This window comes from Canis lupus, chromosome 9 (assembly GCF_048164855.1).
Source record: "Canis lupus baileyi chromosome 9, mCanLup2.hap1, whole genome shotgun sequence".
NCBI classification, from domain to species: Eukaryota; Metazoa; Chordata; class Mammalia; order Carnivora; family Canidae; genus Canis; species Canis lupus.
In genome coordinates, this window is record NC_132846.1 from 22771799 (window position 1) to 22781411 (window position 9613).

Consider the following 9613-nt stretch of genomic DNA (forward strand, 5'->3'; position numbering starts at 1 on the left):
CATCTTAAGCTAGAATTTTAGAGAAACATGCAAACATGAAATATATCTGTGAAATAATTATTTTCTTATTCATTTTCATGTTTCATTTTAGCTATCATTTTAATGATAATCAAGTTAACTCATTATTTGAATTGGATTTTACATGTGTATTTTAGCAGAGTCACTTCCATTATGCAAATTATTTTCTTAAAAAAAAGAGAGAGAGTACCTATGATTTAGCCTGACTCCCTTTGCAAAAGTATTTCAAATTTATCAAGAATGTATAATGCAAAAGAGCAAGTATTTAGGTCACTGTTAGGCACATTAACAGCAGCATTATCTTGCCACCAAGTGGTAGTTTCTGAATTACATTTCAGGAAAGTTATATTTTTCCAAGTATATCTTTTATATCATCTTTAATAGTTACTAAAAATAATCAAACCTGAAAGTTATATTTTTCCAAGTATATCTTTTATATCATCTTTAATAGTTACTAAAAATAATCAAAACTATCACCAAAATACAAAGAGAAGTAGTAGCTAGTATAGATGTTTTCCCAAAAATATCCATATTTGAGAGATTTTTATAATAAAAGGACTTGATATTTGTGCTTCCCAATTTGTTGGAAAATTCCATCAAGTTTTAAAGTATCCAGGATAAACAGAGGGTGATTAGGTGTAAGTATTCTGAGAGCTTAATTAAGTGCTTTGAATATGAAGGCATGGTATCATCTTTTAATCTCTGCTAAGGGTTGAATTCTGTCCCCAAAAGATATCTTGAGGTCAATAACCCCTAGTACCATAGAATGTGAATTGATTTGAAAATTGTTGCAGATCAAATTAGTTAAAAAGAGGTTGTATTGGAATAGAGCAATCCCTAGTCCAATATGGCTGATGCCTTATGAGGAGAGGGGAATTTGGACCCAGACACTTACTAGAGGGAAGATGGTGTGAAAACATACGGGTGAAGATGGCCATGTGCAGATGGAGGAATAGATTAGGGTGATATATCTATAAGCCAAGGTACATCAGTATTGCCAGTTTCACAGAGCCCTGATGATACCATGTTTTTGGACTTCTAACCTCTAGATCTGTAAAACCAACAGATTTCTCTTATTTTAAGTTACCCAGTTTGTGGTACCTGATTACAGTAACCCAAAAAAACTAATGTAATTTTCCTTTTAAAATTCAATGTTTGTACTAGATGACCAGATAGACACTGATGCTGAGAAGGCAGGTATTTATGGAATGCTTAGTCTTAACTGAGCTCCCCAAATGAAAAATACACCTTTACTGAGCTGTTAGTTCAGGTACTGTTAGCTGAGATAAAAATCAATATAGGTTTAGAGAAGCAAATGTCAGGGTGGAGATAGAGTGACAAAATAACAAGACCAACAGAATAACTGGGCTGACCATCTGTGTTAACCAATTTGCTTTATCCAAAGGGAAAATAAACTTCTCATATCTTTATCACAAGAGGTAGTTCTGCAAATTAGAGGTAGAGGCCTGTCCTCCCAGGGTGACTGTGGGATAGGGATGATTTTTCCTTGGTGATTACATTTCAAAGAGCAGGTTCTCAGGTCTGTGAGAAAGACAGCCTTGGATCAGGAAACTGGCATGAGACTCTTAAAATGATTTCTATCTCAAAAGGGCAGAGAAAAACATCTTCAAGTACAAGTTTTCTCAGTAAATGCTCTAAGAGTAAAGAGATCCTCTATGGATGTGCCTGGGTGAGGGCCAAATCAGGGACCCAGAAGCAGAAAGAAGCCTTCAAAAGGTTAAGGAAGCAGAGGTAAATGTGAAGGCAGTCTTTCAGTCCGTAATTCTTCACTTCTGATGGAAGCTGGAGGTGTTATTCTCAAGGTCTTCCTCTCCCTCAGGTTCAATCCCAAAGCCTGTGGTTTTTATCTCCCCAATGCTTACCTAATCTTTCCATTTCAAATGATTAGCCTATCTCTATCATTGGTGAAACTCTCTCACACTCCTGCCTGCACCATGAGAATGGCCTCTTTATTGATCTCTTGTTCTCTAGCATCCTTCTCATCACTGTACCTATTTAGAGTTTAAGCTTGATTCTTAATTTTGGCTGCTTAAGGTCTAACAGTAATTCATCATTATCATCAAAAGTAAAAAACTCAAGTTTTGAGGTATGTCATTAACTTGGTAAACTGGTATATTTGTCCCCAATCCTTGCAAGACAAATGGCATCATCTGTGTAAGAGAAAGCAACTGGTAGAGACTGACTTGATGAAAGATCACATTATTATAATCAGATTCCTACTAATAACTCACTTTATGACATTGAGCAAGTAATACAATATGACGATGTCGTCAACCTAAATAAGGAGGCAAATGGAGTTTGCCACAAATTGAGCCAGAAATTGAGTCTTTTCAGGAATAGTAGAGGTACTGCAGTTTGGGAAATGCATGCTGTAGCAAGCTATAGGCAAGCTTATCTAGGGTTTATCTGCAAGCAGTGCAGAGAAAGACAATCCGGCCAGAGTCTAAGCACAAAGTTGATTGGCTTGAGGATGGGGAGAGATTCTTGGTGGATGTTCATTGATCAAGGGACAGTTATCCATCTTCTGTAAGTTAGGCATTGAATGTAAATCAGTCTCTCAGTTCTTTTTTTTTTTTAATTTTATTTATGAGAGAGAGAGAGAGAGAGAGAGAGGGAACAAGCAGGGGGAATGGCAGAGGGAGAGGGAAAAGCAAGCAACCCACTGAGCAGGGAGCCTGGTGCAGGGATCGATCCCCAGCCCCTGGATCATGAACTGAGCCCAGGTACCCCAGGTCTTTCAGTTCTCAAATCCCATTCTGCTGAGGGCATATAACGGAGAAGCTCCATTTCATATTCTCCAATTCCATTAGAGACTGAAATCCTTTCACAGTGTAACCAATCTATCAAAGTTAAATTAGAGAAGGGACCTCCGGCTCTTCAATCCCACAGTTTATCAAAGGGGATTGGCAGCATAAAGGTTTTCTGCTTTGGTCGTTCACCTTTTGGTTAAGCATTTCTCCTGAAGATACAAGAAAACACAGCACCATAGAGATTATGCAATAATTTCAGGGACCTCACTTCCTTTTTTTTTTTTTTTTTTTTCCTAAAATGATTTCTGGGGGAAAAAGTAAAAAGGCTCAAGACTATTCCCTCCTGCAGTTTTTCTTGGGTTCTAATTACCTAGGCCAGTAAAAGGGTTCTTTTTACTCTCATGTATGGGTATTAGCATGAGGATTTTTGATAAGAGAATGGAGGAAAGAATAAGGCTTATAACCCTTACTTGCTAAGATACCTACTCTGGGAGGAATCTAGGAACTCTGGTAAATTTACTTTAAACTTGCTAATATCAGTTTCTCCAGAAAGTATCTTAAAATTCAATGGCCCAACAAGTATTTGACCTTAAGAAGATTGTGTAAAGCGGAAAAATAATACTGAAAGCTCTCTGCTGCATAAAAAAACTCAGAATTATATACCTTAGAAGCTCAGTTTTCTATCCCAATTAAAATAAAATGAAAATTTAAATTCAGAATATAGAAACACTACATTTCCCATGTTATAATTAAATCAGAATGCTATTAACATATTTCTAAACTATTGCCAATTAGAAATTGTTTAAAGAAGTCCAAGCAATTGTTTAATAACAAGGAAAATAGCAATTATTCTAGTCTTTGCATAATGATAATTTTAATAGCATTTCTAGGAACCATTAATGGCTCTGATATTCGAGCAATTTTGAATCAAATACTAAAATTTCACCATGATTTTAGAATAACCAGGAGTTTTTGTTTGTCATTTTGTTCTTGTTTTTACTTTCAAAGGAAAATTTTTATTTTCCTTATATAGCCCACTTCAGGCTGGTAATGTTTATAACAGACATTTTCCATAAAACGTATGGTTCCTTATATATGTACTGTAAAGACATAATGTAACAGTAAGCACTCTATGACAGCGTGTAAATATAACTGTTATATAATATAATTGATATAAAACATCAATTTTCTAAACTAATTTGAGATTAAAAAAAAAATACAATCTAAAGGTAAATATAGGGATCCCTGGGTGGCTCAGCGGTTTAGTGCCTGCCTTCAGCCCAGGGCGTGATCTTGGAGTCCCAGGATCGAGTCCCACATCAGGCTCCCTGCATGGAGCCTGCTTCTCCCTCTGCCTATGTCTCTGCCTCTCTCTCTCTCTCTATCTCTCATGAATAAATAAATAATATCTTTATAAAAAATAAAGGTAAATAAAAACAGAAACTATGTAAGTATATGAATTACATGTTGTAAAATAGTATTAATTGGCTACAAATGGGACTGTAGGTTTGGTTTTGAATACTCAAGCAGCAATACAAAGCAGTACAAAAATGATCAATTGGTAACAATCCATTTCTTAGCAGAAATAACACTGTTCCTAGAACAGATGCCACAAAGAAATTTCTCCTTTAAGAAATTTGAATATGTAGAAAGATGCAGTAAACAAAACCTTCTAAGTAATTAAGCAATGAATTTTTATAGGATTGTTACTGATGCTAAAAATAGGATAACTTAAATAGCATATTTATATAACAAGCACTATCTCAAGCTCCTTTTCTCTCCTTTAATTCCCATGTAATTCTATGGAATAACTACTATTGTTAGTGCCATTTAACGTTATTAGGAAACTAAAAATCAGAGATGTTAAGTAACTTTCCCAGGGTCACACAGTTAGTAAGTGATATAACTGGAATAATGGACTCAGGAGCTCCAAGTTTATTTTTTTCACCACTACACCAACTACTTCTGACCTAAGATGGCATAAAACTAAAGTACTCTTACTGAGTGGAGGAAACACCATTTATCAGGACCTAACATAATCAAGCCATTCAATTGATTAAATACATTTAAAAAGTACTTATCTTTCCCAGGATAGATCTTTGATAGATGAGGAGAAGCAACAAGCCTAGGGGCCCATTAGATTATACAATTTTTTTTAAAAGGCTCTGATAATTGCAAAACCACACTGCATCTGGGCAGAAGTTGGCAGAGCAAATGGTTTAAAAAGAGTAGACTGTTGACCCTCAAAACATCCATTCCTAGATGGGGGAATCTTTTTTTAATATACAAACAGCAAAATCCTGCTGAATGGCCTTTAAATAGATGAAGGCATTTCTCTCACGAAGCCCTTGTCTAATGAAGAGTACAAGTAATTAAAAGATTGAAAATGAAAATTTTAAAGTGTAAAAACAAAGTATAATAATTATTATAGTTAGGGAAGTCCTGTCTATGTGAGCTACATTGTAAGGACATATGCTTCCTATTCTGAGATTTGGAAAAAAAAGGAAACTAAAACCAGAGAATAATTTGATGCCCTTGTCCTTTCTCATGGAAGGGCATACCTCCATGATGGGTAGATTTCACTCAGTGCCATCATGAGAGAGATTTGATTTTTAAGTTTAAATAATCTGAATTTCTTAGAGGACAGGAGTTGTGGCTGATGATTTTCTCAATAACAAACAAATAAACAAAACATTATTTTTCCTCCCACTGAACATAAGAACTGGTATAGCAGTTTAAAAAAAAGAAAGAGGGAATCCCTGGGTGGCTCAGCGGTTTAGTGTCTGCCTTTGGCCCAAGGTGCGATCCTGGAGTCCTGGGATTGAGTCCCACGTCAGGCTCCCAGCATGGAGCCTGCTTCTCCCTCCTCCTGTGTCTCTGCCTCTTTCTCTCTATATATATCATAAATAAATAAATAAATAAATAAATAAATAAATAAATAAACCTTTAAAAAAAGATTTATTAAGAAAGAAAGAAAGAAAGAAAGAAAGAAAGAAAGAAAGAAAGAAAAAAAGAAAATAAATGAAAGAAAAGAAAAACCAAGCCAGACTTTTTTATTCATTGAATGTCAAATACTGAGCACAGGCAGTAACTTTTTCAAATGTTTACTGGACTACAGTTCCAGAAGGGAGTATGTTTCTAATTTTGGTGTCTACTCCCACCTTAAGGCTCTAAAGTCTACCTGTTAATCTACAAAGATAACAGAAATCTTTACATAAATCAAACAAGAGAGGAAAAGTATCAAGGAGAAAGAGAAAAGATTTCTTTATAGATCTATCAGATAATGAAATGTCCAAAATTCTAGCTATAATGGATTTTTAAAAACACATTTTTTTTCTCATCAGTTTACTCAATCCTACATAATTAATTCCTATTCTTTTAGATCAGGCAACATTTACTTCGAATGACAATACTCAAAAATATAGCAGAAGTAATATAATTATAAGGACTTTTAAACTATTTAAAGTGTCAGGAAATTTGTCATTTGTAATTTTTTAAATAATTAAAGGCAAGACAGATTCAACATAAAAGCATATAAAGTCATTCTAGTATGACAGCAAGTTTTCACACCTGGGCAGATTACACTACCTCTCCTTAAGAGCAAATGAATATTCCAATTTGTCATTTTACAAAGAGGAAAAAAATTGTAGTCTTGCAGTAATATAACAATTAGTAGTAAATAATTCATAAGGTTTTACTTTTCTTTTGAATAAGCCCATCCAAAAATAAAAAAAAAAAAATGAATAAGCCCATCCAAACAGAGCCAACTTTGTCAAAATTTAACATATTATTTCTTTTCAGACTCATTTTCGCAGGTATTTAAACCAAAATACAACCAGTTCACTTTCTGTCAAACCTTTTACCACTTTCCGTATTCATTGCAAATTTATGTTTTTACATATATATACTTTTCACTTTTTGGTATAGCCACACATTTTTACTTTAAGATAATCAGAAAACTTTTTTTTTTTTTGATAATCTTTTTTTCCTTTGATAAAGGAACCACAGCCCTTTTTTTTTTTTTAATTTATTTATGATAGTCACAGAGAGAGAGAGAGAGAGAGAGAGAGGCAGAGACATAGGCAGAGGGAGAAGCAGGCTCCATGCACCGGGAGCCCGACATGGGATTCGATCCTGAGTCTCTAGGATCACGCCCTGGGCCAAAGGCAGGCACTAAACTGCTGTGCCACCCAGGGATCCCAGAAACCACAGTCCTAATTAAAACATAGACACACATACAGACACACACCCCTTAAAAATACATTGTATTTCTTTAATAATCATTCTCTCTGTTATAGTCTTGATTTTCCATATTTTAAAAAAGATTTTTATTTATTTATTCATGAGAGACACAGAGAGAGGCAGAGACATAGGCAGAGAGAGAAGCAGGCTCCATGAAAGAAGCCCAATGTAGGACTTGATCCTGGAACCCCAGGGTCACACCCTGAGCTGAAGGCAAATGCTCAACTGCTGAGCCACCCAGGCATCCCCTGATTATCCATATTAATTACACTTATAATTGAAATCATTCTATTTCCTACAGACTAGAGGAAATTTGGAAAAGTGTAATTTCATTTGTTATACATAAGATCAGCATGGCTCACAAGTCCATACAGTACATTTCCCTATAATCACAATACCTATTTACATTTCTTCAAGCAAGAAAGATATAGCATGTATCCTGTATCAGTTTTCTGTTGCAACATAATACATTACCACCATCTTTCCTGCTTAAAATAATACAAAGCTTTATCTCTGTTTTTAAAACTCAGGAGTCTGGGTCTTCTTAATTGAGTTCTCTGCTCAGCCTCACCGGCTAAAATCAAGGTGTCTGCCTGGCCAGCACTGAAATCTTAACTTAAGTTTGGGGGCCTTTTCCTAAACTTGTGCCAATTGCTAGTTTAATTAAGTTCCTTGTGACTGTGGGACAGAGGTTCCCCCTCCCCCTTTTTTTTCCTGGCTATTGTTAGGAGTCACTCTGAGCTCCTTGAAACTCTCCTTGGGTCTTAGCCACTGAACTCCACAACATGGCATCTTCTTCAAAGCCAGGAGGAGAATCTCTACTCTGCTGCTCTGTTGTTAATTTGGGATTTCTGTGGGCATCTCAAGGCTGGGACTTCCTATTCTGTCATCTGGCTGACATTAGTTTAGGAAATTTTTCATTAACTAGGCTTTCCCCCCCCCAAAAAAAAAAAAATCTGAAAAATGTTAAGCATGCACTTTTATTATATTCCATACAAAATTTTCAAAATTAGTGACTATATTAGCAGCTTCTGTGAGAGGGCATTTTTCTGAAAAGTCTAGCCTATTTAAACTACTAGAAGTTTAGCTTTTTCCTTTCTGTATACTCAAATTAGATATTAGATTTATATGAGCATTTCCATTAATTCTATATAAACATTTATTCTTTATTAGCTGATCAGAATAAGAGTTTCTTTAAAGTTAAGAAACTTCATAATCTAATGTGTTATATACAAATAAAAGATGTCACATTAACACTAACACAACAAGAAATAAAGCCTCTTTTCTTTTACAGAAAAGATGCTCAAATCACAAAGGGCTTGCAACCTGTTTTACAACTTTCTCTACAGATGAAAATAATAGAGGCACAGAAAGATTAAAAAAAAAAAAAAAAAAGAAACAAAGAAAAAACAACTCCTGTGAGGTGAAATAGACTAACAACCGCCCCACCACACACACACACAACATACACACAAACCCTTTCAAGTGGGCAGACCTCTAAGAAAGGCTAATTACTTACCCTAAATATATCATGTATTATGTATTTCACCCTTTCTTCAGCTGTAAGACATATGGTCTCCTGTGGGCTACTACTTTTCTCCCCCGCTGTGAATTTAAACCTTCCACACTATGAAATTCCTGAAACAAAAGAAACACAGACACTTAAAAGTTTATTATTTGATTTTACCTTTTGAAGCTTTCACAGATTTTGACATTGAAACACTGGCATCTCACACAATATACCTGTTTCAAAACCAAAAAGATAGATGTCCAACTAACGTCAGAACAAGTTAGGGGCAGACGGGGCTAGGCAGGGAAAGATAAGGGAAAGGCCCCAGAGTCAGGCTCCTATGCATCTCAAGAAAACAGAGATAAGACAGTAAAAACAGAAAAAAATAAATCAGGCTCTCTAGCTCCAAAGTGTTAGGGAGTATCCCTAACATGGACCATCTCCTTCAATGGCTACTAAGAAATCCCAGATGTAGAGAAATGTTATGGAAGAGATACTAACCAGAGAGAAGGGAACACCTGTTTGTGCTCATGTTATTTACAAAGAAACATCTTGTTTGTTACAAGTCCGCTATGTCTGTTCTAAATATAGACATGATATTTACAAATCTACCCTGATATTGACAAGAAATCTATCAAGTTCCCTGGTCAGTTTCCTAAAAAAGACCAAAAAAGCCCTCAGTGGCAACCCTGTTGGGACCCCTCTCACTTTTGAGAGCTTTCTCTGTATCTCTGCTTAATAAACGTCTATAGCTTCCCTGACTCTGTTGTCCAAGAGAGTCATTCTTCGACTCTGTGAGACAAGAACCAAGCTCTTGTGTATCACAGCCAGAATCAATTGGATAAAAGATTGCTGTGATGAACTCCAGACCTAGCCAGACTAGGTATTTCAGATTCCTCTTTGCAAGGTAGTAAACAGGATAATGAGGCATTAATCATCTTTTAACCAGTGCTTCATTATTACTTATAGGTTTTGCATTTTATAATTTTTGAAAGATAAAGACATCATGGGTCATGAGACATTAACATATGAAGACTCTAATATTAAGTCCTTCTCTGCCACAACTCAGCAA

The 9613-nt window shown here is 35.5% G+C and overlaps 1 long non-coding RNA gene across 1 annotated transcript; it reads right to left on the minus strand.

Moving 5' to 3' along the window:
• Positions 1 to 1402: 1402 nt before the first annotated feature.
• On the minus strand, positions 1403 to 8977 carry LOC140639382 (uncharacterized). The gene is made up of 3 exons (XR_012036111.1): positions 8775 to 8977; positions 8551 to 8669; positions 1403 to 1560 (listed from the first exon to the last, which is right to left on the minus strand). It is a non-coding gene; the product is annotated as an uncharacterized lncRNA (long non-coding RNA).
• Positions 8978 to 9613: the final 636 nt, after the last annotated feature.